Below are 27,231 nucleotides of genomic sequence, written 5' to 3' on the forward strand. Positions count from 1 at the left end.
TCCTTCATCGTCGCTGGGTCAAATTCCTGGAACTCCCTACCTAACAGCACTGTGGGAGTACCTTCACCACACGGACTGCAGCGGTTCAAGAAGCGGTTCACCACCACCTTCTCAAGGGCAACTCGTGGTGGGTAATTAATCCTGGCCTTGTCAGCGACGCCCACATCACAAGAATAAAAAAACCTGACAAGTGCCCACAATAAATTGTCATTTGATTTAATTGTAAAATATACAATACTGGACATGACTAATTATGAATATTATTTAAACAATTTGTTTTAAATGGATTCGATAGGGCTGTTTTAAATTCTTGCAGTGACAGTTGAGACTGTTTAGTCTGAGTTTGTCCCTGGCCGCGTGAAGTGAAAGCCAGGCAGTGAAGCAAAGACCAAGAGTTGACAGTGAAAGCACTGGACAGGGAAGGAGAGGGACTGTGAGCACCGAGATGGCATCTGCAGATCTAACACATGAACTGACCTGTCCCATCTGCCTGGAGATGTTCACCGACCCGGTGTCTCAGAGTCAGGAGAAGGTCCTGGGAGATGTCTCCTGCCCCCAGTGTTGGGCAATATCATGATGGAGCTCAGACTGCTGAAGGTGAAGGTGACACAGCGGGAGGAGGAGTTTTAATGTGAGGAACACGGGGAGAAGCTGAAGATGTTCTGTGAAAACAAGCAGAAAGTGAGCTGTGTGGACTGCTGGAGCTCAGAGCATCAAACTCACAATGTGATCCCTATAAAGGAGGCCATTCAGAAATACCAGGTACTGGGTCACTGAACTCTCTGCATGTCCGGCAGTGATTTAGTTTGAAATACAATCTGTACCTGTATCACCTTGAAACACACCTGACCCTCCGGTAATGACTGCTGGATATTGAATTTAATTAATTTTATACACATACAACAGGAAGATCTTACGCCCTAAATTCAGCACAGATTACCAAAATGTAAATTACAATTATAATTATCCACTGACTGTATTGCAGCTTTATCTGTGAAAGTTTAGTTACCCTGGCAGCTGTGGCTCAGTGGGTAGCACTCTCTAGGTGGGAGGGGCTAGGAGTCAGCAGGTGTTGCTGGGTGCTTGATTACTGCAGGGAGTTGGAGTGAGTTTGTAAAAAGTTGGTGGTGGTTTTTTCAGGTTTTAAGACCTTTTTGGTCCTGAAACAACAGCCATCTGGCTGCTGAGGGGCCTGCAGTGCCGGGCCCCTCAGAGGACAATGTTCCCAGGATGAACTTAATCAGGGGAGAAAATGTTGGGGGAAGAGAGAAAAAAAGGCCCAAAGACTTGGGCCGGGAACCCTGGAGGTTTGGAAAAGAAACCTTTTCAGTGCGAGGATAAGGAGATACGAGCTTGGAATATTATCCAGGTGGTACATGAGGACTGCGGCGAGGGAAGCTGCTTTGCCTGCCAACCAAAGTTGAATGTTGGGTTCGAGGTGACGGTCAGTGGCCGAGAGGAGGTGAAAAGGCTTTTCTGAGTTTGAAGGTTGGAGATAATTCCTAGGAGGTATCTCTGCTATATACTGAAGAGGTGGTGGTCTCATTCTTAAACCTGCCAGTTTATATTGAGGACGATGTGCTAATCAAAAAGTTGGAGTCGTGGGACGTTAAAATTTGCTTGGCAATAAAGAGATACTATCCAGGAACGTGGGTAGCAGATGGAACCTGTTACGTAAAGGTGTGGTTCCCAGTGGGGGTGAAGTCATTGCCATATAGCATGAAATTCGAGACAATGGAAGGAGTGCAGTACTTCCGGATACTGCATGATAACCAGGTGAAGGTTTGTTATTATTGTCTTGGACACGACCATCTTGTAAGAAGCTGTCCAGACCTGAAGGCTTTGTGTCTTAATGCGAGGAGCATTCATAATAAGGTGGATGAATTAGCTGCGCAAATAGATGTAAACGGATATGATATGATTGGGATTACGGAAACATGGCTCCAGGGTGACCAGGGCTGGGAACTCAACATCCAGGGGTATTCAATGTTCAAGAAAGACAGGCAAAAAGGAAAAGGAGTTGGGGTAGCATTGCTGGTTAAAGAGGAGATTAACACAATTGTAAGGAAGGATATTAGCTCTGATGATGTAGAATCTCTGTGGGTAGAGCTGAGAAATACCAAGGGACAGAAAATGTTAGTGGGAGTTGTATACGGAGGTTGGGGATGGCATTAAATGGGAAATTAGAGATGCGTGCAATAAGGGCACAGCAGTTACCATGGGTGACTTTAATCTACATATAGATTGGGTGAACCAAATTAGTAACAATACTGTGGAGGAGGAATTCCTGGAGTGTATACGGGATGGTTTCCTGGACCAATATGTCGAGGAACCAACTAGAGATCAGGCCATCTTAGACTGGGTATTATGTAATGAGAAAGGAATAATTAGCAATCTTGTTGTGTGAGGCCCCTTGGGGTGGAGCGATCATAATATGATACAATTCTTCATTAAAATGGAGAGTGAAGTATTTGATTCAGAGACTAGGGTCCTGAATTTAAATAAAGGAAACTACGATGGTATGAGGCACGAGTTGGGTAGGATTGATTGGGGAATGTTACTCAAAGGATTGACGGTGGATAGTCAATGGCAAATATTTAAAGATCGCATGGATGAACTACAAAATTTGTTCATCCCAATTTGGCATAAAAATAAAACAAAAAAGGTGATTGAACCGTGGCTAACAAGGGAAATTAGGGATAGCATAAGATCCAAGGAGAGGACATATAAATTGGCCAGAAAAAGCAATAATCCTGAGGATTGGGAGCAGTTTAGGATTCAACAAAGGAGGACAAAGGGATTAATTAAGAAAGGGAAAATAGAATATGAGAGTAAGCTTTCAGGGAACATAAAAACTGCCTGTAAATGCTTTTATAGATATGTGAAGAGAAAAAGATTGGTGAAGTCAAGCGTAGGTCCCTTGCAGTCAGAATCAGGGGAATTTATAATGGGGAACAAAGAATTGGCTGACCAATTAAATACATACTTTGGTTCTGTCTTCACAAAAGAGGACACAAATAACCTCCCAGAGATGTCGGGAACATAGGGTCTAATGAGAGGGAGGAACTGAAAGAAATCAGTATTTGTAGGGAAATGGTGTTAGGGAAATTGACGGGATTGAAGGCCGATAAATCCCCAGGGCCTGATAATCTACATCCTAGGGTACTTACGGAAGCGGCCTTAGAAATAGTAGATGCATTGCTGGTCATCGTCCCAAATTCTATAGACTCTGGAACAGTTCCCATGGATTGGAGGGTGTTGTGTATGTACCTTTAAGGGAATAACTGGTCTCAGACTGCAGTACCGGCAGTGACCACCCCTGTATAAAAGGCCCTAGCAGGCTTCTGTAGTTTCAGTTTCCAGGTTGTCTCCATTCAGTAAAGACTTGTTATAATCAACTCCTGCAGTCCGTGTCTCAATGATACACGGACATAATACTGGCGACGAGCAGATACGAACTTACCTACAGTCTGCACCACCTCATGGGGATCCATCCCTGAAGCGAAGTTAGCAGAGGTCGAGGCCAGAAGGAAGAAAGAAACAGTAGAAACAGGCGTCGACTGTGGGCATCCGCCCCTGAGTCAACGGAGTTGAAGATTTGCAGGAAAGGCTGTCGAGAGCGGGGCTTGGTTATTCTGTCGATGGTGCTTCAGCTAATCGGGCTGGTGGCAGGTAGTACACTGATCCTTCCTGGGCTGCGGCAGTCTAGAACTCGAGCGGGTGGCTTGCAACGGGGCTGAGCAGCGTTGTCGGGAAGAGGAGAGAGAGAGAGGGTGGAGCACACAGGGCGCGGCCGGTGCTACGAAGCCGGGCAGCGTACAGACCCGAGAAGAGGGAGGCAAGAGTCCCGCAGGGTTGTTCCGACAATGGGAAAATAATAAAATAAAAAAATATTAAACGTGCAGAAAGCCGTGAGTAGCTGCAGTTTGCCACGGAAACCGCGGAGAGCAGCGCTAGCAACAGCGGGGAAGAAGGCAAAGCGCGGGAGGCGCCATCTTAATCCAGCGGGGAAGAAGGCAAAGCGCGGGAGGCGCCATTTTGTTAAATCGGGGAAGAAGGCAAAGCACGGGAGGCGCCATTTTAGATTTCCAAGATGCCGAAGACTGGCTATATCACTGCCTTCGATAATACAATAGAAGACTGGACCACGTATGTGGAAAGAGTCGAGGTATATTGCGAGGCAAACGAAATAGCCGATGAGAAAAAGGCATCGGTACTGCTAAACTTAATGGGCGCAAGAACATATGGCCTATTGCGGGACCTGATTACTCCAGCCAAACCGAAGGCGAAGAGTTTTAACGAAATTGTTGCTACCCTACAGGAACACCTAAACCCTGCACCGCTGCTGATAGCAGAAAGATTTAAATTCCACAGGAGAACTCAGCATCAAGATGAGAGCAATGCTGATTACCTTACGGAACTACGCAAGCTATCAAAGCACTGCCAGTTCAGAGCAGGACTGGCAGATACCCTACGGGACAAATTTGTCTGTGGACTCCTGAGTGAAGGAACCCAGAAAAAGTTACTCTCAGAGAAAGAGCTGATGCTAGATAAAGCTTTCAGCGTGGCAGTATCGTACGAAGCAGCAGCCAGGGGATCTGCGGAAATACAACAAAAGCCACAGGAATACGGCACCCACGAAATGACACGGGGATTTGCAAAATGTTATCGCTGCGGCAGAGCAACCCATGACCAGAAGGACTGCTGGTCCAAGGACAATATATGCAGGCAATGCAGAAAGATGGGACACATTGCACGAGTTTGCAGGTCTGGGAAGAAGACCAACGACAACAAAAAGGCTACTAAGGAACCGTAGAGGAAAGTACAAAAGATGACGGACAGTAGTTCCGAAGACCAGATGAGCGATAGTGAATCTGGGAACAAGAGACTAAGCTGTCTCAAACTTCACAACGTAATCGCAAAAGAGGATCACCGAACCATTTGGGTCACCCTCACGATAGCAGGGTCCCAAGTCAAAATGGAATTGGATACAGGATCAGCTCTAACCGTCATGAATCGACGAGACTACGAGCGGCTATTCTCACACATACCCTTGAGAGAGAGAGACATCCATCGTCTTGAGGATGTATATGGGGCAAAAAGTATACCCCAGAGGAAAAATAAGGGTGCCTGTCGAATACAACGGCAAGAAAATAGGGAAATTGTATCTCTACATACTGCAAGATGGTGGACCACCGTTATTGGGACGTGAATAGATCAGAAAGATAAGCTTAGACTGGCACTCCATTCAGGCACTGACGGTGGCTGGTAAAAAGGATGACGACGTCACTCCTGGACGATTGTCAACAATCTTAACTAACGCCAAAGAGGTATTTCAACAAGAACTGGGCACTCTTAAAGGCGTAACCGCCTCGATAAAAATAGAAGTGAATGCAATTCCCAAGTTTTTCAAAGCAAGACCGGTACCATATGCAATTCGCCCAGCCGTTGAGGCAGAGCTGGAGAATCTGGAGACTGCAGGCATGTTATCTAAGGTAGACTGGAGCGAGTGGGCGACACCCATCGTTCCTGTCATGAAGAAAACGTTAAACAATAAGTCTGAGGAGCCAAGGAAGGTTCGCATCTGTGGGGACTTTAAGGTGACGGTGAACCCAGTCCTTCACACAGTACAATATCCTCTTCCAAGGAGGTGTTGTGTATGTACCTTTAAGGGAATAACTGGTCTCAGACTGCAGTACCGGCAGTGACCACCCCTGTATAAAAGGCCCTAGCAGGCTTCTGTAGTTTCAGTTTGCAGGTTGTCTCCATTCAGTAAAGACTTGTTATAATCTACTCCTGCAGTCCGTGTCTCAATTATACACGGACATAATAGAGGGCAACTAATCTTACCCCACTATTCAAAAAAGGTGGTAGAGAGAAAACGGGGAATTATAGACCGGTAAGCCTGACATCGGAAGTGTGGAAAATGCTAGAGTCTATTATGAAAGATGTTATAGCAGAGCACTTGGAAAACAGTGACAGGATCGGACAAAGTCAACATGGATTTACAAAAGGTAAATCGTGCTTGACTAATCTACTGGAATTTTTTGAGGATGCAACTGGTAAAATAGATATGGGAGAACCAGTGGATGTGGTGTATTTGGACTTTCAGAAGGCTTTCGATAAGGTCCCGTATAAGAGATTAGCGTGTAAAGTTAAGGCACATGGGATTGGGGGCAAGGTACTGACTTGGATAGAGAACTGGTTGGCAGAAAGGAAGCAAAGATTTGGAATAAATGGGTCTTTTTTCGAGTGGTGGGCAGTGACTAGTGGGGTACCGCAGGGATCGGTCCTAGGACCCCAGCTATTCACCATATATATTAATGATCTAGACGAGGGAACTAGATGTCATATCTCCAAGTTTTCAGATGACACAAAGCTGGGTGGGCGTGTGTGATGTGAGGAGGATGCTGAGAAACTCCAGTATGATTTGGACAGGTTGGGGGATTGGGCAGATGCATGGCAGATGCAGTTAAATGTGGATAAATGCGAGGTTATCCACTTTGGTGGCAAAAACAGGAAGGCAGATTATTATCTGAAGGCAGATTATTATCTGAATGGCAATAGATTGGGAGAAGGAGAAGTGCAATGAGACCTGGGCGTCCTTGTGCACCAGTCGCTGAAGGTAAGCATGCAGGTGCAGCAGGCGGTTAAGAAAGCAAATGGTATGTTGGCCTTCGTAGCGAAAGGGTTCGAGTACAGGAACAAGGATGTCTTGCTGCAGTTGTACAGGGCCTTGGTGAGACCACATCTTGAGTATTGTGTGCAGTTTTGGTTGCCTTATCTGAGGAAGGATGTTTTTTGCCATGGGGGGAGTGCAGGGAAGATTCACCAAACTGATACCTGGGATGGCAGGAATGACGTATGAGGAGAGATTGGGTCTGTTGTGTATGTGCCTTTAAGGGAATAACTGGTCTCAGACTGCAGTACCGGCAGTCACCACCCCTGTATAAAAGGCGCTAGCAGCCTTCTGTAGTTTCAGTTTCCCGATTGACTCCATTCAGTAAAGACTTGTTATAATCAACTCCTGCTGTCCGTGTCTCAATTATACATGGACATAATATTGGCGACGAGCAGATACAAACTTACCTACAGTCTGCACCACCTCATGGGATCCATTCCTGAAGCAAAGTGAGCAGAGGTCAAGGCCAGAAGGAAGAAAGAAGCAGTAGAAATGGGCGTCGACCGTGGGCATCCGCCCCTGAGTCAGCGGAGTTGAAGATTTGCAGGAGAGGCTGTCGAGAGCGGGGCTTGGTTCCTGTCGATGGTGCTTCAGCTAATCGGGCTGGTGGCAGGTAGTACACTGATCCTTCCTGGGCTGCGGCGGTCTAGAACTCGAGCGGGTGGCTTGCAACGGGGCCGAGCAGCGTTGTCGGGAAGAGGAGAGAGAGAGAGGGTGGAGCACACAGGGCGCGGCCGGTGCTACGAAGCCGGTAGCGTACAGACCCGAGAAGAGGGAGGCAAGAGTCCCACAGGGTTGTTCCACGACGGGAAAATAATGAAATAAAAAAATATTAAACGCGCAGAAAGCTGCGAGGAGCTGCAGGTTGCCACGGAAACCGCGGAAAGCAGCACTAACAACAGCAGGGAAGAAGGCAAAGCGCGGGAGGCGCCATCTTAATCCAGCGGGGAAGAAGGCAAAGCGCAGGAGGCAGCATTTTGTTAAATCGGGGAAGAAGGCAAAGCGCGGGAGGCGCCATTTTAGATTTCCAAGATGCCGAAGACTGGCTATATCACTGCCTTTGATAATGCAATAGAAGACTGGACCACGTATGTGGAAAGAGTCGAGGTATATTGCGAGGCAAACGAAATAGCCGATGAGAAAAAGGCATCAGTACTGCTAAATTTAATGGGCGCAAGAACGTACGGCCTATTGCGGGACCTGATTACTCCAGCCAAACCGAAGGCGAAGAGTTTTAATGAAATTGTTGCTATCCTACAGGAACACCTAAACCCTGCACCGCTGCTGATAGCAGAAAGATTTAAATTCCACAGGAGAACTCAGTATAAAGATCAGAGCAATGCTGATTACCTTACGGAACTACGCAAGCTATCAGCGCACTGCCAGTTCGGAGCAGGACTGGCAGATACCTTACGGGACAAATTTGTCTGTGGACTCCTGATTGAAGGAACCCAGAAGAGGTTACTCTCAGAGAAAGAGCTGACGCTAGATAAGGCTTTCAGCATGGCAGTATCGCACGAAGCAGCAGCCAGGGGAGCAGCGGAAATACAACAAAAGCCACAGGAATATGGCACCCACAAAATGACACGGGGATTTGCAAAATGTTATCGCTGCGGCAGAACAACCCATGACCAGAAGGACTGCTGGTCCAAGGGCAAAATATGCAGGCAATGCGGAAAGATGGGTCACATTGCACGAGTTTGCAGGTCTGGGAAGAAGACCAACAACAACAAAAAGGCTACTAAGGAACCGTACAAGAAAGTACAAAAGATGACGGACAGTAGTTCCGAAGACCAGATGAGTGATAGTGAATCCGGGAACAAGAGACTAAGCTGTCTCAAACTTCACAATGTAGTCACAAAAAAGGATCACCACACCATTTGGGTCACCCTCACGATAGCAGGGTCCAAAGTTAAAATGGAATTGGATACAGGATCAGCGCTAACCGTCATGAATCGACAAGACTATGAGCGGCTATTCTCACACATACCCTTGAGAGAGACATCCATCGTCTTGACGACGTATACGGGGCAAAAAGTGTACCCCAGAGGAAAAATAAGGGTGCCTGTCGAATACAACGGCAAGAAAACACAGAAATTGTATCTCTACATACTGCAAGATGGTGGACCACCGTTATTGGGACGTGAATAGATCAGAAAGATAAGCTTAGACTGGCACTCCATTCAGGCAATGACGGTGGCTGGTAAAAAAGATGACGACGTCTCTCCTGGATGATTGTCAACAATCTTAGCTAACGCCAAAGAGGTATTTCAACAAGAACTGGGCACTCTTAAAGCTGTAACCGCCTCGATAAAAATAGAGGAGAATGCAATTCCCAAGTTTTTCAAAGCAAGACCGGTACCATATGCAATTCGCCCAGCTGTCGAGGCAGAGCTGGAGAATCTGGAGAAAGCAGGCGTGTTGTCTAAGTAGACTGGAGCAAGTGGGCGACACCCATCATTCCTGTCATGAAGAAAACGTTAAACAATAAGTCTGAGGAGCCAAGGAAAGTTCGCATCTGTGGGGACTTCAAGGTGACGGTGAACCCAGTCCTTCACACAGTACAATATCCTCTTCCAAGGATAGAAGACATCTTCGCCTCACTATCTGGAGGGAAGCGTTTTACAAAAATTGACCTAGCAGAAGCGTATTTGCAGATGGAGGTTGAAGAATCCTCTAGGAAGTATCTCACGATAAACACTCACAAATGTCTTTACCAGTATCATCGATTGGTATTCGGAGTAGCATCAGCTCCGGCGATATGGCAAAGAGCGATGGAACAAGTCCTGCAAGGGATTCCGGGGACTCAGTGTTACTTGGACGACATCCTAGTGACAGGTGAAGATGACAGTGAACATCTTAACAACCTAGAACAGGTGCTCACTAGACTACGTGAACATGGGCTACGAGCCAACCGCCCCAAGTGCAAATTTTTTATGAAACAGATATCGTATTGTGGCCATGGGATTGATGAAGAGGGGTTACATAAGTCCCCTGACAAAATTGAAGCGGTTGTTAAGGCCCCAGCGCCTGAAAATGTGTCGCAACTGAGGTCATTCCTTGGATTGGTGAATTACTACCATAAGTTTTACCGAATTTATCCACAATTCTGCACCCACTGAACGCCCTACTGCGAACGGGAGTAGCATGGAAATGGAGCAATGACTGTAAGCGGGCCTTTCAGAAGAGTAAGGACTTAATCACTTCAAGAGAAGTATTGGCTCACTACAACCCATCACTACCGATAAGACTGGCGTGTGATGCATCTCCCTACGGCATTGGGGCGGTACTGTCACATAAATCCCTTGATGGTTCAGAGAGGCCGATAGCTTTTGCGTCACGCTCGTTAACTTCAGCCGAGTGTAACTACGCCTAGATTGACAGAGAGGCCCTCAGCCTAGTGTGGGGGGTGAAGAAGTTCAATCACTACCTGCACGGTCAAAAATTTACTCTACTAACTGATCATCAACCTCTCGTCTCCATTTTCAACCCTCAGAAGGGTGTACCGATAATGACGGTACAATGGCTACAGAGGTGGTCCCTTTTCCTAGTGGCACACCAATATGACATCGAGTACAAAGGAACTAAACAGCATGGGAATGCTGATGGATTGTCGCGCCTACCGTTGCCGACGGTGGAAGAAGAACTTGCAGTGGATCCAATGGAGATATTCCACTCGACCATAGTCAAATGTCTCCCTGTGACGAATGCAAACATAGAAAAGGAAACACGAAATGACCCGACACTCTCCAGGGCCTATGATTTAATGGTGAAGGGATGGCCAGCACATGGCGAACCACTGCTGCCAGCATTCTCGCTGAGACGAGAACAGCTGTCAGTGTGCAGAGGAACCTTGATGTGTGGATCCAGAGTAGTAATTCCACCCAAGTTGAAGGATAGAGTGCTCAATGAGCTTCATGAGGGTCATCTGGGAGGGGTAAAAATGAAGAACTTAGCCAGAGCGTTTGTGTGGTGGCCGGGAATCAATAGAGAAATCGAAGAGATGACCAAAAGCTGTACAGGATGCCAGAAGGTCCAAAACGCCCCACCACAAGCCCCTCTACATCCATGGGAGTGGCCCTCATCTCCATGGCAAAGGGTGCACATTGATTTTGCTGGTCCCTTCATGGACTCGATGTTTTTAATTGCGGTGGATGCACATTCAAAGTGGCCAGAGGTAATAAAAATGTCCTCAACCACCACAGAAAAAACTATCACTGTCTTACGAACCATATTCGCCAGGAATGGGCTGCCTGAACAGATTTGCTCTGACAATGGACCACAGTTTGTGTCTGAAGAGTTCCGGAGGTTCTTAAAGAACAATGGTGTTAAGCATTACACATCTGCCCCATATCATCCAGCCACTAATGGATTGGCCGAGAGGTTTGTTCAAACATTCAAGAAGGCTATCAAGGCAATGTGTAATGAAGATATACACCTACAACACAAGGTGGAGAACTTCTTGTTTGCCTACCGGAATGCGACACATGCGGTTACCAACCAAACTCCAGCCATGATGTTCTTCAATCGAAGACTACGATGCCGCTTGGATTTGGTTAAGCCAAACATCAGAAGAGATGTGGAGAACAGGCAGTTTCAGAACATGAATGAAAGACCGACCAGGAGTTTTAAGATAGTCAACCAGTTTTGGCCCGGGACTACCGCACAGAGAAATGGCAGCCAGGAACGATTTGTACATGGCAAGGACCTCTCATGTATACCGTGGACATTGGAGAGAGCATTGTAAGATGCCATGCTGACCAGATTCTAGAGTCACTGGAAAACGTCAACTCCACACCACGATCTGATACACCTGGCGATGAAACCGACGTACCAATTGCATCTACCGCAGAATCGGTGATATTGGAAGCAGATGAACCAAACAACGACATTGATCCTGACTCAACCTTGCCAGAAGAACCTGATACCCCAAAGAGGCATTATCCAGACAGAATCAGGAAGCCTCCTCAAAGACTGAACTTATAATTGCTTAACCTCAACCAATGTACCTAGCAACCATAATTGTGATTGTAATTAGTTATCATTTAGTTGTTAAATGAATGTTATGTACTGTTTATCTAAAAGGGGAGGAATTGTTGTGTATGTGCCTTTAAGGGAATAACTGGTCTCAGACTGCAGTACCGGCAGTCACCACCCCTGTATAAAAGGCGCTAGCAGCCTTCTGTAGTTTCAGTTTCCCGATTGACTCCATTCAGTAAAGACTTGTTATAATCAACTCCTGCTGTCCGTGTCTCAATTATACACGGACATAATAGGGTCGATTGGGCTTATACACGCTGGAGTTTAGAAGAATGAGAGGGGATCTCATTGAAACTTATAAAATTCTAACAGGACTAGACAGTCTTGATGCAGGAAGGATGTTCCCGATGGCCGGGGAGTCCAGAACCAGGTGTCACAGCCTAAGGATAAGGGGTAAGCCATTTAGGACAGAGATGAGGAGGAATTTCTTCACCCAAAGAGTGGTGAACCTGTGGAATTCTCTACCACAGAAGGCAGTTGAGGCCAATTCATTAAATATATTCAAGGAGTTAGATATATTTCTTAAGGCTAAAGGGATCATGGGATATGGGGAGAAGACAGGGACAGGGTACTGAATTTGGATGATCAGCCATGATCTCATTGAATGGCGGAGCAGGCTCGAGGGGCCGAATGGCCTACTCCTGCTCCTATCTTCTATGTTTCTATGTACTGTTATAACTGCGGCGAGTCTGGACACATTACTCGGAGCAGCAAGGCGGAGTGCTGTGGGGTATGTCACAAAGACCCCACCCGCTGTGAGTGTGAGGCAGAAGGAAGCCCTTTGAATAATGAGGAGATGGGAGATGGGAGAAGGAGAAGGAGCAGGAGGTGTGAGTGGAGTGGCTGGAGGAGCAGAGCAGGCGGAGGACACAGCTGGTGAATGGAAGGAGAAAAGTACACAGGAAGAGGCAGTAAACAGGATGGAGATGGAGGAAAACGCACCAAATATGGTGGAAATGGACAAAGACAGCAGCGGGCAGCATGGGTCTAGGGCAGAGTTGAGCCATAAAACGGCTCAGCTCTCCCTGAAGAATCTGGTGTCCGGGGGGCGAGGATGTGGGAGTGGTTTGCAGGGTAAGTGTAAGTACTCTAAAGAAAGACAGGGAGTCGGATATCTCAGGGAACAGGAGGGGGCAAAACAAGGAGAGGGTGCAAGAGGCAGTAGCCTTAAAGGGGAATCAGGACAGGAGAGGGGAGACAAAGACGCCAGAAGGGAGCAAGATAGGTGCAGATGCGCCATTGTCCCAGAGAGAGAAGAAACGGGGAGCAAGGGTCAATGGTGGAGATGAGGCCGAAGGGAGTGGCACTGTTGGAGAAACCGTGATAGCAGGAAGACTCTCTAAGGGAGATTATTTATCTGACGGGGAGCAAGGACGGGAGGTTACAGAAGAGCTCGAGAGTGAGGAGTCAGAGGGGGACAGAGACATGGAAGTGGGGGGTGGGGTGGCATTATGTGGAAAGGGAAAGGTTAGTGAGGGGCAGAAGGAGGGAGAAGGGGCAGCTCCTCAGCCCAAACCTAATGTAAGGAAGAGGCTGAAACTGCAGGGAAGGTTCAAACAGGAAGTGATAAAGAGCCGAGCCTGCAGGAGAAAGCAACAGCTGCCCGAAAAGTTGGGAAGGAGCATGAGGGGAGGGAAGGGCCGCAGGTTATATGATGGGGGGATTATCAGGCACACTGGCCTTATTTGGAGCCATGATTACTGATCAATTTTTTAAAGTACAATAGCTTAGTATAGGTTATGGGAGACAACTTAAACTTCAGGTTTTGATGTTAATATGTGGTGGAGGAATGGCTTGCAGAGCAGCGGAATGTATTTGCATGATACAATGGAATGATCATGATGTTGTAAATGTTTTTAATTTTCAATAAATAATATATTTTTAAAAAGTGGGGAGCACACTCGCCTGAGTCAGAAGGTTGTGGGTTGAAATCCCACTCCATGGACTTGAGCACACAAAGCTAGGCTTACATTCCAGTGCAGTGCTGAGGGAGTGCTGCACTGTCGGAGGTGCCGTCTTTCAGATGAGACGTTAAACCAAGGCCCCGTGTGCTCTCTCAGGTGGACGTAAAAGATCCCATGGCACTATTTCAAAGAGGAACAGGGGATATATCCCCGGGGTCCTGGTCAATATTTATCCCTCAATCAACATAATAGAAAACAGATTATCTGGTCATTATCACATTGCTGTTTGTGGGAGCTTGCTGTGTGCAAATTGGCTGCTGCGTTTCCTACATTACAACAGTGACTACACTTCAAAACTACTTCATTGGCTGTAAAGCGCTTTGAGACATTCAATGGTCGTGAAAGGCGCTGTATAAATGTAAGTCCTTTCTTTTAGAACAGTTGGACGGCCCGTACTCGTTGTTTGTGAATAACTCACATTCGGCACCTCCCTGCCCTGTTCTAATATTTCCTACTCCCTGTGTATCCCATTGTGTTTCACTGTCAGGAACACAGGGAATGTTTCCCGCTCCCTGTTCTAACATCACTGTCAGAGACACAGGGAATGTTTCCCACTCCCTGTTCTAACATCACTGTCAGGGACACAGGGAATGTTTCCCACTCCCTGTTCTAACATCACTGACAGAGACACAGGGAATGTTTCCCACTCAAAAATAACAACAGAAAATGCTGGAAAAACTCAGCAAGTCAGGCAACATCCGTGGAGAGAAATTTGAGTTGACGTTTCGGGTTTGACCCTTCTTCAAAACTGGAGAGAAAAGGAACTAGATCGAAGGCAACTCAAATTTCTCTCCATGGATGTTGCCTGACTTGCTGAGTTTTTCCAGCATTTTCTGTTGTTATTTCGGATTTCCAACATCTGCAGTATTTTGCTATCGTACTAATGTTTCCCACTCCCTGTTCTAACACTTTGTATCACTGTCAGAGACACAGGGAATGTTTCCCACTCAATGTGCTAACATTGTGTATCACTGTCAGGGACACAAGGAATGTTTCCTTTTCCAAACTTGATGTGCTTTTGTCTTTTAGGAAAAAATTAAAACATCACTGGAGTCACTGCACAAGCAACTGGCTCTCGCTGTTCAAAGTAAAACAGACGGGGAGGATGGGATTATACTGATAAAAGCAGGTGGCGGTCGTGCCTTCAGCTGCTGAGGCCCTAAGCTCTGGAATTCCCTCCCTAAACTCTCCGCCACACATTCCTCCTTGAAGACGCTCTTTAAAACCTACCTTTTTGACCAAGCTTTTGGTTACCTGCCCTAATATCTCCTCATGTGATAAGTGTTTCTCTGATTACGCTCCTGTGAAGCACCTTACTATATTATAGGTGCTATATAAATGCAAGTTGTTGTTGTAGTGTCCTTTGGAGTTTGTGTCAAGAAGACAGGAGAATGGGCTATTTCAGATAAAGATATAGGAGTGTCCTTTAGGGGTTTGTGTCGTAACACAGTGAAAGAGAGTTTTACTGAATAAAATGTGTTCTGTCCCAGCACACTGCAGGCTGCTTCCTGAACTGCAGTATGAGGGACCGTCTGTAAACGGAAAATGTTTTTAAAAATGTAGAAAGTGTTTTGGATTCCCATCCTATTCCAAATGCTGACTGCAACCAACCCTGGCAGTTGATACCTTTCTAAGTGCCAAAGATTTTTTTAATTCATGCATGGGATGTGGGCATCACTGGTAAGGCTGGCATTTATTGCCCATCCTTAGTTGCCCTTGAGAAGGTGGTGGTGAGCCGCCTTCTTGAACCGCTGCAGTCCGTGTGGTGAAGGTACTCCCACAGTGCTGTTAGGGAGGGAGTTCCAGGATTTTGACCCAGTGACGATGAAGGAACGGCGATATATTTCCAAGTCCGGATGGTGTGTGACTCGGAGGGGAACTTGTCGGTGGTGGTGTTCCCATGCGCCTGCTGCCCTTGTCCTTCTAGGTGGAAGAGGTTGCGGGTTTGGGAGGTGCTGTCGAACAAGCCTTGGCGAGTTGCTGCAGTGCATCTTGTAGATGGTACACACTGCAGCCACGGTACGCCAGTGGTGGAGGGAGGGAATGTTTAAGGTGGTGGATGGGGTGCCAATCAAGCAGGCTGCTTTGTCCTGGATGGTGTCAAGCTTCTTGAGTGTTGTTGGAGCTGCACTTATCCAAGCAAGTGGAACATATTCCATCACGCTCCTGACTTGTGCCTTGTAGATGGTGGAAAGGCTTTGGGGAGTCAGAAGGTGAGACACTCGCTGCAGAATACCCAGCCTCTGACCTGCACTTGTAACCACAGTATTTATGTGGCTAGTCAACATGACCCCCAGGATGTTGATGGTTGGAGATTTGGCGATGGTAATGCCATTGAATGTCATGGGGTGGTGGTTAGACACTTGTTTTTTGGAGATGGTCATTGGTTGGCACTTGTGTGGTGTGACTGATACTTGCCACTTATCAGCCCAAGCCTGAATGTTGTCCAGGTCTTGTTGCATACAGGCACCGACTGCTTCATTATCTGAGAAGTTGTGAATGGCACTGAACACTGTGCAGTCATCAGTGAACATCCCCACTTCTGATCTTATGTTGGAGGGAAAGTCATTGATGAAGCAGCTGGAGATGGTTGGGCCTAGGACACTGCCCTGAGATGCCCTGGGGTTGGGATGATTGGCCTCCAACAACCACAACCATCTTCCTTTGTGCTCGGTATGACTCCAGCCAGAGGAAAGATTTCCCCCGATTCCTATTGACTTAAGTTTTACGAGGGCTCCTTGATGCCACACTCGGTCAAATGCTGTCTTGATGTCAAGGGCAATCAGTCCCACCTCACCTCCTGAATTCAGCTCTTTTGTCCATGTTTGGACCAAGGCTGTAATGATATCTAGAGCAGAGTGGTTCTGCTGGAACCTGTATTGATTTCTTTGTGGGTTCAATGACGAGACATTTATGAAAGAGAATGTCTTTTAATCTAAAGTTTGTTCAACTCAGTTAACAGCATTACAGGAGACACCATCTTAGTGATCCATCTAAAACGAAACTAAAACTAAACTCTGCCTCTGTCACATGCCCTCTGCTGGTAAGGCATAAATAATCAAACAGGCAAATATGCTGGTAAGGCATCATAATCAAACAGGCAAATACCATCACTATTTGCTGATATCATTACATCTCCCTTTCTTAAAACAAAAGTATTTTACTTTTATCTAACAACATGTATTCTTTGTATTACTCTGCATTTTAACTGTAACACTTAATGAACTTACATTATCATTATCATTATCAAGGTTTTTTAACCTTGTTTTGTGTGTTCACATGAAATATGTAAATACACTAGAACTTGAAGAGAGAATAAGGTAACATTACTTCCTTCTATAACAATAGTCCTTAAACTTGCTCAATGAGTCTCTCAGGAGGCTTCACGTGTCTTGAGGATTTTCTGATTGATTGTCCTTGAACCTGAGTTGTTGCCTCAGATGATGGTTTCTCAGCTGTGTGATCAGGTTGTTCAACAGTATCAGTCTTTTGACCTGCTGTGTGATCAGGTTGTTCAACAGTATCAGTCTTTTGACCTGCTGTGGCTGGTCCCATGAGAAGATCCCGACGATTTCTTCGCAGAACAGCACCCTCATCTGTCTGAATGGTGTATGATCTTGGTTGAACTTCACTCAGGACGGTTCCCTTCTGAGTCCATATGTTTGTTTTGTCTTTGAACCTTACTTGGTCACCAGTGTGGAGTTCAGGTAGGTTTTGTGTTCCTCTGTCATAGTAGTACTTTTGCTTTTCTTTCTGTTGCTCTTTGAACTTCCTCACTTTCTCCCCCTCTTTTGTTTTCAGGAGGTTCTCCGGGATGGGTAGGTTTGACCTTAGCAGACATCCCATAAGGAGTTGGGCTGGTGACATACCACACTCGAGCGGTGTTGTGCGGTATACAAGCATGCTCTGGTAGAAGTCAGTTCCACTGTCTTTTGCCTTGTACATCAGTCTTTTCACTGTCTGGACCGATTTTTCCACTAGTCCATTGGACTGTGGAAAGTGAGGACTTGACGTTGTGTGGACAAAGTCCCACTCTTTGGCAAAGTGTCGGAAACTTGCATTGTAAAACTGGGGTCCGTTGTCTGTGAAGACCTCGCTTGCCACGCCATGTCTGGAGAATATGGCTTTCATACATGTTATCACAGCATCTGCAGTGGTGGTGTACAGTCTACAAACCTCTGGATACAGGGAGTAATAGTCTGTGACTACAAGATAGTCCTTCCCTTGACATACGAATAGGTCAGCGCCTACCTTCTGGTAAGGTCTGTCTGGCGCTGGGTGTGGCTTTAGTGGTTCTACCGGATTGCTTGCTCGATATTTCAGGCATATTGTACAGTTTGACACCTCATTTGTCACATCTTGGTTGATTCATGGCCAGTACATCACCTCTCGTGCTCTTTTCTTACACTTTTCGATTCCCAGATGTCCTCCATGGATCCTTTTTAGCATCTCTTTTCTCAGACTCTTTGGGATAACTATTTTATTTCCTTTCTAGATGATGTCTTCGACCAGTGATAGTTCCGCCCTGCAGTTCCAGTACTCTGCCATGTCAGGTGAGCAGTCTTGCTTTATGTTGGGCCATCCATTCAAGATGCTTTTCCTCAGTCGTCTCATTGTTTCATCTTTGTTTGTCTCAGTCTTTATGAGCTCCATTTTTGCATCTGCTATGGGCAGTGCACTTGTGATCATGTCCACGTAGGCGTTCACTTTTTCATCCATTTTGGTGTTTGCGGGCTCTCCTGGGTCAACAGCTCTGGACAACGTGTCTGCTGTATACATCAGCTTACCCGGAGTGTACGCAACATTCAGTGTATAGCGTTGCAGCCTGATCATCATTCTTTGTATTCTAAGCGGACATCCATTTAGTGGCTTTTGGAACAATGCAATCAAGGGCTTATGGTCAGTCTCTACACTGATTGCTTGTCCTGACACAAACTGGTGAAATCTTTCACAGGCGTATGTGATGCTGAGCAGCTCCTTTTCTATTTGAGCATATTGCGTCTCCGCGTCTGTCATTGAGCGCGATGCATATGCAATAGGTTGCCAGTAGTCATATTTTTGCAGAAGAACCGCACCGAGCCCACTCTGTGATGCATCTGATGATATCTTGATGGGTCTCGCTGGGTCATAAAACCTCAGAACTGGTTCCTCTGTGAGCAGTTTCTTTAGATCGCTCCATGACTTCTCATGCTCATGATTCCATTCCCATTCTATGTTCTTTTCAGTTAGTCGTCTCAGTGGCGCCATCTTTTCTGAGAGGTTGGATATGAATTTACCCATGTAGTTGATCATTCCATTAAACCTCTGCACGGCCTTTTTGCATTGTGGCTTTGGCATATTCTCAATGGCGGACACCTTTCTGGGATCTGGTCTGATGCCCTCACTGCTAAGGATATCTCCCACGAATGTCAGTTCCGTCACCCCGAGCTGGCATTTCTCTCTATTCAGCTTCAGGTTTGTTTTCCTTGTTGCTTCCAGCACTTTTTTCAGTCTCTCGTCATGCTCAGTTCTCGTGGTTCCCCATACTATGATGTCATCCATTGAGGTATCAACTCCCTTCAGGTGCTCATAGATCATATGGATAGTTTTGTGATACACTTCAGGAGCTGAGGCAATGCCAAATGGTAACCTTAGGAATCTGTATCTGCCAAATGGACTGTTGAACGTGCACAGTCTTGAACTTGCCTCGTCCAGTTTCATCTGCCAAAATCCTGATGATGCATCTAACTTGCTGAAATACTTTGCATTTGCAAACTGTGACATGATTTCCTCACGTGTAGGAAGCTTGAAGTGCTCTCTCTTTATTGCTCTGTTTAGATCTCTTGGATCCAGGCAAATTCTGAGCTTTCCATTCTTTTTGTCCACAACGACGAGGGAACTCACCCACTCAGTTGGCTCATCTATCTTCTGAATCACGTTTAGGCTTTCCATCCTGTCCAACTCTGCCTTCAGTTGCTTTTGAAGAGCAAACGGAACTTTTCTGCATGGATGTATGACCGTTGGCATACTTTTATCTACTCTGATCGTGTGTTCTCCTGGAAGGCAGCCTAGACCCTGAAATAGGTCATTGTACTCTTTCATGAGTTCATCATGGACTGTCTCTCCTTCGCTTTCCACAATGAGGACTCTCTTTACCAGGTTCAGTCTCTCACAGGCTATTAAACCTAGTATGGCCTGCACATCCTTTGGCACCACGATTAATGCTAGCGTGTGCTCTCTGTCCTTGTGTGTCACTTTGACAATGCATCTTCCTTTCACTGGTATATCAGTACCTGAGTATCCTGTCACTTTCACTTTTATTCCATGTATCTTTGGTCTGGGTCTAATTTTCTTAAAATCAGTCTCTGATATCACACTAACTTGTGCTCCAGTATCCAATTTAAATGGAATGTGTATGTCATTCACTTTTAGTGTCAACATCCAGTCTCTTTTTTCTTTTTTGTTTTCAGACACAACATCTACATAGAACTCCTCTATCTCGCTTTCATCTACTTCATGGACCTTGCTTTGCTGCGCTTGGTTCTTACAGCAACGGGCATAATGGTTGTTTTTGTTGCAACTGTTGCATGTTTTACCATGTGCTGGACACTTTCTTGGTGGATGCTGTGTACCACATCAACTACATGACTTTCGATTGCTCCTTTCATTTTTGTTCGCTGGCCACGCCTCTTTTTTCACATTGGCGCTCTTTTTGTTAAACGGTTTGTGTCCGTTCTTTCTCACTGCATACACGTTGCAGCTACTGTCACTGAACAGCTCCTTTGCCTGCGACTTCACGGTCTCTGTAGCCCTACACAGTGCTATGGCTTTTCCCAGGTCTAGATTTTGCTCTCTTAGCAGTCTTTCTCTTACACCATTATCTGGAATACCACATACCAGTCTGTCTTTTATCAGCGAGTCTGTCAGTCCCCCAAATTCACACGTTTTGCTTCGGTTTCTCAGTTCAGTCACATACTGATCAATAGTCTCACCCGTTTTCTGTACACATGTGAAAAATCTGTGCCTCTCAAACATCACGTTATGTTTAGGTATGCAGTTGGCCTCAAACTGTTCCATTATTTTATCCAGCTTCATTTTGTCTCCATCAGCAGTGAATGTGAAGTTATTATGCACCTCCAGCGCTTCATCACCCACGACATTTAAGAACACTGACGCTTTCATTTTATCACTTTTCTCGTCAGCTCCATTTTCGCTATATACAACTCCAAACGTTGTTTGAACCTCCTCCAATTTTCAGCCACATTACCTGTCAACTGAAGCTTCGCCGGTGGGTGTAAACCTTCCATTTTTCACTTCGTTAGCTATTCTCCAATGGTAAGTAACGATGTCCTCTTTTGGCTTGCTAATATGTGGAGAGCTGATTTAACTTCAGATTTTTCCTCTTCATCTCTTTCAATCACTTCTGACACCATGTATTGATTTCTTTGTGGGTTCAATGATGAGACATTTATGAAAGAGAATGTCTTTTAATCTAAAGTTTGTTCAACTCAGTTAACAGCATTACAGGAGACACCATCTTAGTGATCCATCTAAAACAAAACTAAAACTAAACTCTGCCTCTGTCACATGCCCTCTGCTGGTAAGGCATAAATAATCAAACAGGCAAATATGCTGGTAAGGCATCATAATCAAACAGGCAAATACCATCACTATTTGATGATATCATTACAGAACCCAAACAAAGCGTACTTGTGACAACGATCCCCTGTTCCAGCTGAATATCTTCCAGTCTGGTATCAACTCTGAGAATTAGGTTGGTCCCTAACTAGCCAGACCCTAAATTCGAAGCAGAAATTACAGAGTCGGTGAGCTGCTACCATTCCTCAGTTCACCTCTTGAAACACTCAGAAAACCAATCTTTCTTTATTTTCCCATAATGATTTAAAACTCTTGAATAGATTCACTCATTTAGTTTTATGCATCAGTTATTAAATACCCGACAATTAGATTGCAGCCTGCAACTCACTCTCAGGTATCCAATATTCTTTATATAAATGACCTGAACCCCTCGATTAGATTCCAGCCTGTAACTCACTCCCAGGTATCCAATATTTAGTTAAATTGTTCTGTTGACAGTGACTTATTGGGAATTGTTGATCTTTTATTAATATAATTAGGAAATCAAAGGAGTCTGACAGACAGTGCGACTTACAGTGTGACAAAGAATATGACAAACCCTTTTTGCATGTGCGATGGATACAAGAATTTTATTCTATAGAAGACACACGGAGCCCAGGGACACTGGGATTATGAATATTGTTTGTTCCATTCGCTATTCAATCTGTTCCAGGCCCAAGTTAATACACTGAGAAGTGAAATCAAGACTGAATTTGAAAAGATGCACAAGTTCCTGTCTGCGAAGGAAGAGCTGATGAAAGCAGAGCTGGAACAACAAGCAGATAAAATACTAGAAAAAATAAAGAACAATTTAATGAGCAGCTTCGATGAAATGTCTTCTCTTGAAGGAGCGATAAGAGATCTAAAAGCGAGGCTGGAGGTACAAGAAGCCCCAAAGATCCTCAAGGTACAAAATGTCTCTCCTCCTTGTACTGGGAATCTAAACGGACAGTAAAATACCTGTCAGTGGGATTGATCTAAAGGGTAAATGGGATCAAACCAGCCCCCTCAGTGAGATCAGGTCAACTGCAGCATTCAGGGGACTGGGGGGCAATGGGTTAACACAATGACCTTTCATCTCTGGGCTTGGGTTTGACCTCTATCATTAAGGGCCCAGTAGGAAATTAGTTTGTGGAAATGTCAGTGCAGATCCTACTGGGCATGATCTCACAGCATAAACCACCACTTTTGTCAATCAGACTGAAAGAGGCTACGGATGTGCTGGTGTGGGAAAGTTCATCTTAGTGCAGGTGGGGCTCTTCTGAAATAAGGTGCATTGTTGGGGAGAAGTAGAGGAGGGACTTTGCTCCATTGCTGGTTCTGCTGTTCCTGACCCTGGGATCGCTTGATGTTGACACTGAGGGCCAGAACTGTAAATGGTAAGAGGTCAGATTGTGTGAGGAATGGGAAGGAGCGTTCCCAGGGAGCACTGGTCAGGAAATCACAAGCCAACTTCTAATGTGCTGACATCAGTGCCTGTGGGCCTGCAATTTTAATACTTCGCTCTTTCCTCATGCCACTCTGCACCGAGAGAGCTCGGTTTGGGAATCAACCATAACCTTCCACTGCCCAGCATTGATTGACATCCCTCATCCTGTTGAATTCAAAGTTACTTTGCAAGAAGGTACTCAGGAACAGCTGGAAATAAATCTAACAGTTTGTTAAAGTTGGCAAGTCATTTCCTGACTGATTCCTTGGTATCTCGATCCTGTCCCTTGTTAAAGGTCCATGGAGAGATTTGTAGCAGCAGCTCTTTAATCTGTTTCAGTAATGTTTCTTCTGTTCCTTTTCCCCCTCAGGATATTGATGCCCTTTTGACCAGGTAAGCAGATTTAAAGAAGCCGTTCTGTGATCTGATCACTGCTCTCTCTCTAACACTGATTGATTCCCAGCCCTGTTTTTACAGGTGTGAGATTGAGGTTCACAATCCTGGAGCTGTCTCCACTGAGCTACCTGTGGATATAGTTGGTGGACCATTCAAATACGTCAAGGTGTGGAGGGAAACGAGAGCAGTGATTTCACCAGGTATCATTCCCTGTGTATTATTATCGGGCAACACCTTCATTTAAAAAAGAAATTTCAGGATGTGGCAAGGCCGGCAATTATTGCCCATCCCTCTTCACCCCGAGAAGGTGGTGAGGGGCCTTCTTCTTGAACCACTGACTGTAGCGATTTGGTACAACTGAGTGGCTCACTCAGCCATTTCAGAGGACAGTTAAGAATCAGCATCGTTGCTGTGGGACTGGAGTCACATATCGGCCAGACCAGGTGTAGGGGGTTTCTCTTGCTCGTTCTGGTCTCCTGCCAGGCTTTGTGCAATAATTACCCTTGAGTGGTTCGACCCACTCTCCCCTACGGTTCTAGACCTTGGACTTAGATGCAGAGAACTGTAGTGCAGAGAAAAGGACTCAATAGACCAGGTTGAATAGCACGAAATGGATGCTTTTATTTTTAAACAGTTTGAAGCATTACAAAATACATGTCATAGGCACAGATTAAAGTAACTACAATCATGCACAAATTTATGAACTTGACTCTATGGAAATGGGGAACACACGGCACGTCGAAAAAGGGGGAACACATTACGATTTAACCTTACTCCCTCCCCTAACACCTACACTAAGTTTCGACTTGAGGAACTCGGGATCATGCTCACCACTATCAGAATCGCAAAAGGAGGGGTTCGCAGCCTTTCTGGCACAGCTTTCCATCGTCACGTGGATTTGGAAACTTCTGGCGCAGCTTGTTTTTCTCTCTCTCTCAGGCGATGAGGCAGTGGACACAGCCTCGGTGAGCGCTCGTCATGGCTGAAATCCACTAAGTCTGTTGTGGATTTGGGTTCATGGAACAGAACAACACCTCGATGGGATGTTGAGGCACGGAAGTGCTAGGCCCGGAGTGTCCTTTTTTTCTGGCCTGGATCGTCGTTTTCCCGAGGGTGTCTTCTCCTTCGGCCTGGGTCGTCGATGATCTCCCGACAACAGCACCCGGGCCACCCTCGTTGTCTTCCTGTCGTGGCCGAGCCTTGTCTGGCTGAACACCGACCACGTTGTCTTTTCACCGAAATTGTCCGTCCGAAGCGTCTTTAAAAAGAAGAAGCGTCTTGATCGATTCCGAAGCTACCGAGGTAGAAGAGGCGCTGATGGACTTTTCAAAATCCATATTTATACCCTTTTTGGGCCAGCCTTATCTCCCGCCAGATCATAGTCCAGTCTTTGTAAGATTTTGGCGGGCAGAAATCTCTGCAGGGGCGCTTTGTCTTGTAACGGGAGCCGGTGATAACTTAACTGGCCTTCCTGGCCGATAATGTCTTTTAATGTCTTTTACATTGTCACCGTGACTCGGTTCGCATATTGATCGGTCTGGAGATTTCCCTTGATGGCTGTTAAACGGTTTCTCCTTTGTACATTAAATGGGTTTAAGTGTTCATGCATTGTCCGCCCATATCTTGATGGGCCCCATCCTGCTTGCCTGAAACTGTCTTGTGCTTAGAATCCATTGAATATGTATGCTGTTTCCCTGAGTTTCGGTTTCCCGATACTGGCTTTCGCGGGCTCACTGTCTTCAATCCACAAGCCTGTCTGGCTTGCAGTAACAGAAATCAAATGGTCCAGAAACTGATCACGAGGCCCGGCGGCCATTTTGTATGCCCTTTTATCAAAGGTTTTTCTGTGCAAGCTTACTTTGGTCAATAAACTGTCTTATTTTATCCTGTTTTCTTGCGTGATTATTGCTGAAAATTTCGAATCTTACAGGTAATGACAGCAGGTTTCCTTCCCTGGAGGACATTCGTGAACCAATTGGGACAATCAGCAGCTTTATAGTTACTTTTACTGACACCAGATTTTTAAAACTCAATTAAAATTCTCAACCTACCATGGTGGGATTTGAACTGACGTATCTCAAGATTAGTTAAATCGAGGTCCGACTGGGTTATTAGCCCAGTAACATAACCACTACACTACCGGACCCCTCACCCTGCTGTTATCCAGGGTGGGGTACAGGTTTTCTCATTCATGTTCCTGAGGAACCTCTAATTTTAAGATTATGCTCTCTTGTTAGTGGATTCCCCCACCAGAGCTTTTATGTATCCATCCTATTGAATCACTTAATAATTTTAAACACCTTGATCAGATCACCCCTCAACCTTCTAAACTCAACTGAGTACAAGCCAAGTTTAGGCAACCTGTTCTGACAGTTAACCTCTCCCTTTCAGATTTTAACCATTTCCCTGTCCAGGTTGATACCTCTTCTGTAACTTTTTTTTACTCGTTCCTGGGATGTGGGCGTCACTGGCAAGACCGGCATTTATTACCCATCCCTAGTTGCCCTTGAGAAGGTGGTGGTGAGCCGCCTTCTTGAACCGCTGCAGTCCGTGTGCTGAAGGCGCTCCCACCGTGCTGTTAGGGAGGGAGTTCCAGGATTTTGACTGATATGCTCTGATCTGTTCCTATAATATTATCTGCAGCACTCTGTCCAAGGCTTTTTGGAATGTAAGTATTAGCAATTTGCATTTATATAGCGCCTTTAATTTAGAAAAACATCCCAAGGCGCTTCACAGGAGTGTTATCAAACAATGTTTGGCACCGAGCTACATAAGGAGATATTAGGACAGGTGACCAAAAGATTGGTCAAAGAGGTAAGTTTTCAAGAGCGTGTTTAAGGAAGAGAAATGGGCGAAGAGGTTTAGGGAGGGAATTCCAGAGCTTGGGGCTTAAACCACAAAAAAGGTGCCATTGTTCACTTGTCTGGTCACTTCCTCAAAGAGCACAGTCAGTTTAGTAAGGGAGGACCTCTCCTTCCTGAAGCCATGCTGGGAATCCTTAATAAGCACAGAACTCTTTGATCAAAAATCCCATCCCGTGTAATGCCTTCCAGCAACTTCCCTAAAACCAGCAGCCAAAATGATGGGACTATAACTCCCAGGATCTGATTTCTTCTCTATCTTAAATAATGAGCCAACAATGGGGAGGTTTCAACGATTCTGCTCTGAGGTCAATACCTGTGACTCTTTCCTGGGTCTAGAGAAGTCACCTTAGATGGAAGACATCATCACAGCAGGACCACTGAGTAGGACTTTACAGGAGGCCCTGTTTATAAAACTGCCCCGATTTGCAGTCGGAACTGAACCTGTAGAAATTAAATGTCTGTCAAACTGATTCAACTCACAAGTAGCAGCATTAACATTCTCTTTGTTACAGTTCCAGTTCCTCTGACTCTGGATCCAAAAGCAGCACATCCTCGTCTCACCCTGTCTGACAACTGGACCCGGGTGACATGCAATAACAAAGAACAGCTGGTGTCTGACAACCCGAAGAGATTCAATCACTGGCCGTGTGTCCTGGGGTCTGAGGGATTCACATCAGGGAGACAGTACTGGGAGGTGGAGGTGGGGAAGAGCACAGCCTGGGTTGTGGGAGTGGCCACAGAGTCTGTGCCGAGGAAGGAAAAATTCATCGTGCAACCTAAGGCTGGAATCTGGGCTGTGATAAAGTCGGAAGGGCGATATAAAGCTATGACCACACCTCGTACCGCCCTCTCCCTGAGAGCGAAACCGCGGAAGCTGGGAGTTTACCTGGACTGTGAGAAAGGACAGGTGTCACTGGACAATGCTGATGACATGTCTCATCTGTACACTTTCACTGATACATTCACTGAGAAACTCTGTCCTTTTCTGTTAACAAGCAATCCAGGGGAGTCCCTGAAGCTGCTTCCAATACTGTGATAAGGAATATTATCAGACACCCGCAGTGCCTGTAATGGGGCATCACTGAAACTGCTCCCCTTACAGAGGTAATAAACATTTAATTATCATAAGGCCACTGCATTGCCTGTGATGGGGAGACAGTGAACCCTCTCCCCTTATTACAGAAGAATTTGGGAATAAAGGAAGTGCTGAAAATCACAAGGCCCAGGCACACAAGCTTG

General features: G+C 45.8%; 1 pseudogene; it reads left to right on the forward strand.

Moving 5' to 3' along the window:
• Positions 1–445: 445 nt before the first annotated feature.
• LOC147095815 (nuclear factor 7, ovary-like) lies at positions 446–27,028 on the forward strand (annotated as a pseudogene).
• Positions 27,029–27,231: the final 203 nt, after the last annotated feature.

Source organism: Somniosus microcephalus, unplaced genomic scaffold (genome assembly GCF_052327205.1).
Source record: "Somniosus microcephalus isolate GS21.2 unplaced genomic scaffold, FLI_Smic_1.0 unresolved_chr1, whole genome shotgun sequence".
Classification (NCBI taxonomy): Eukaryota; Metazoa; Chordata; class Chondrichthyes; order Squaliformes; family Somniosidae; genus Somniosus; species Somniosus microcephalus.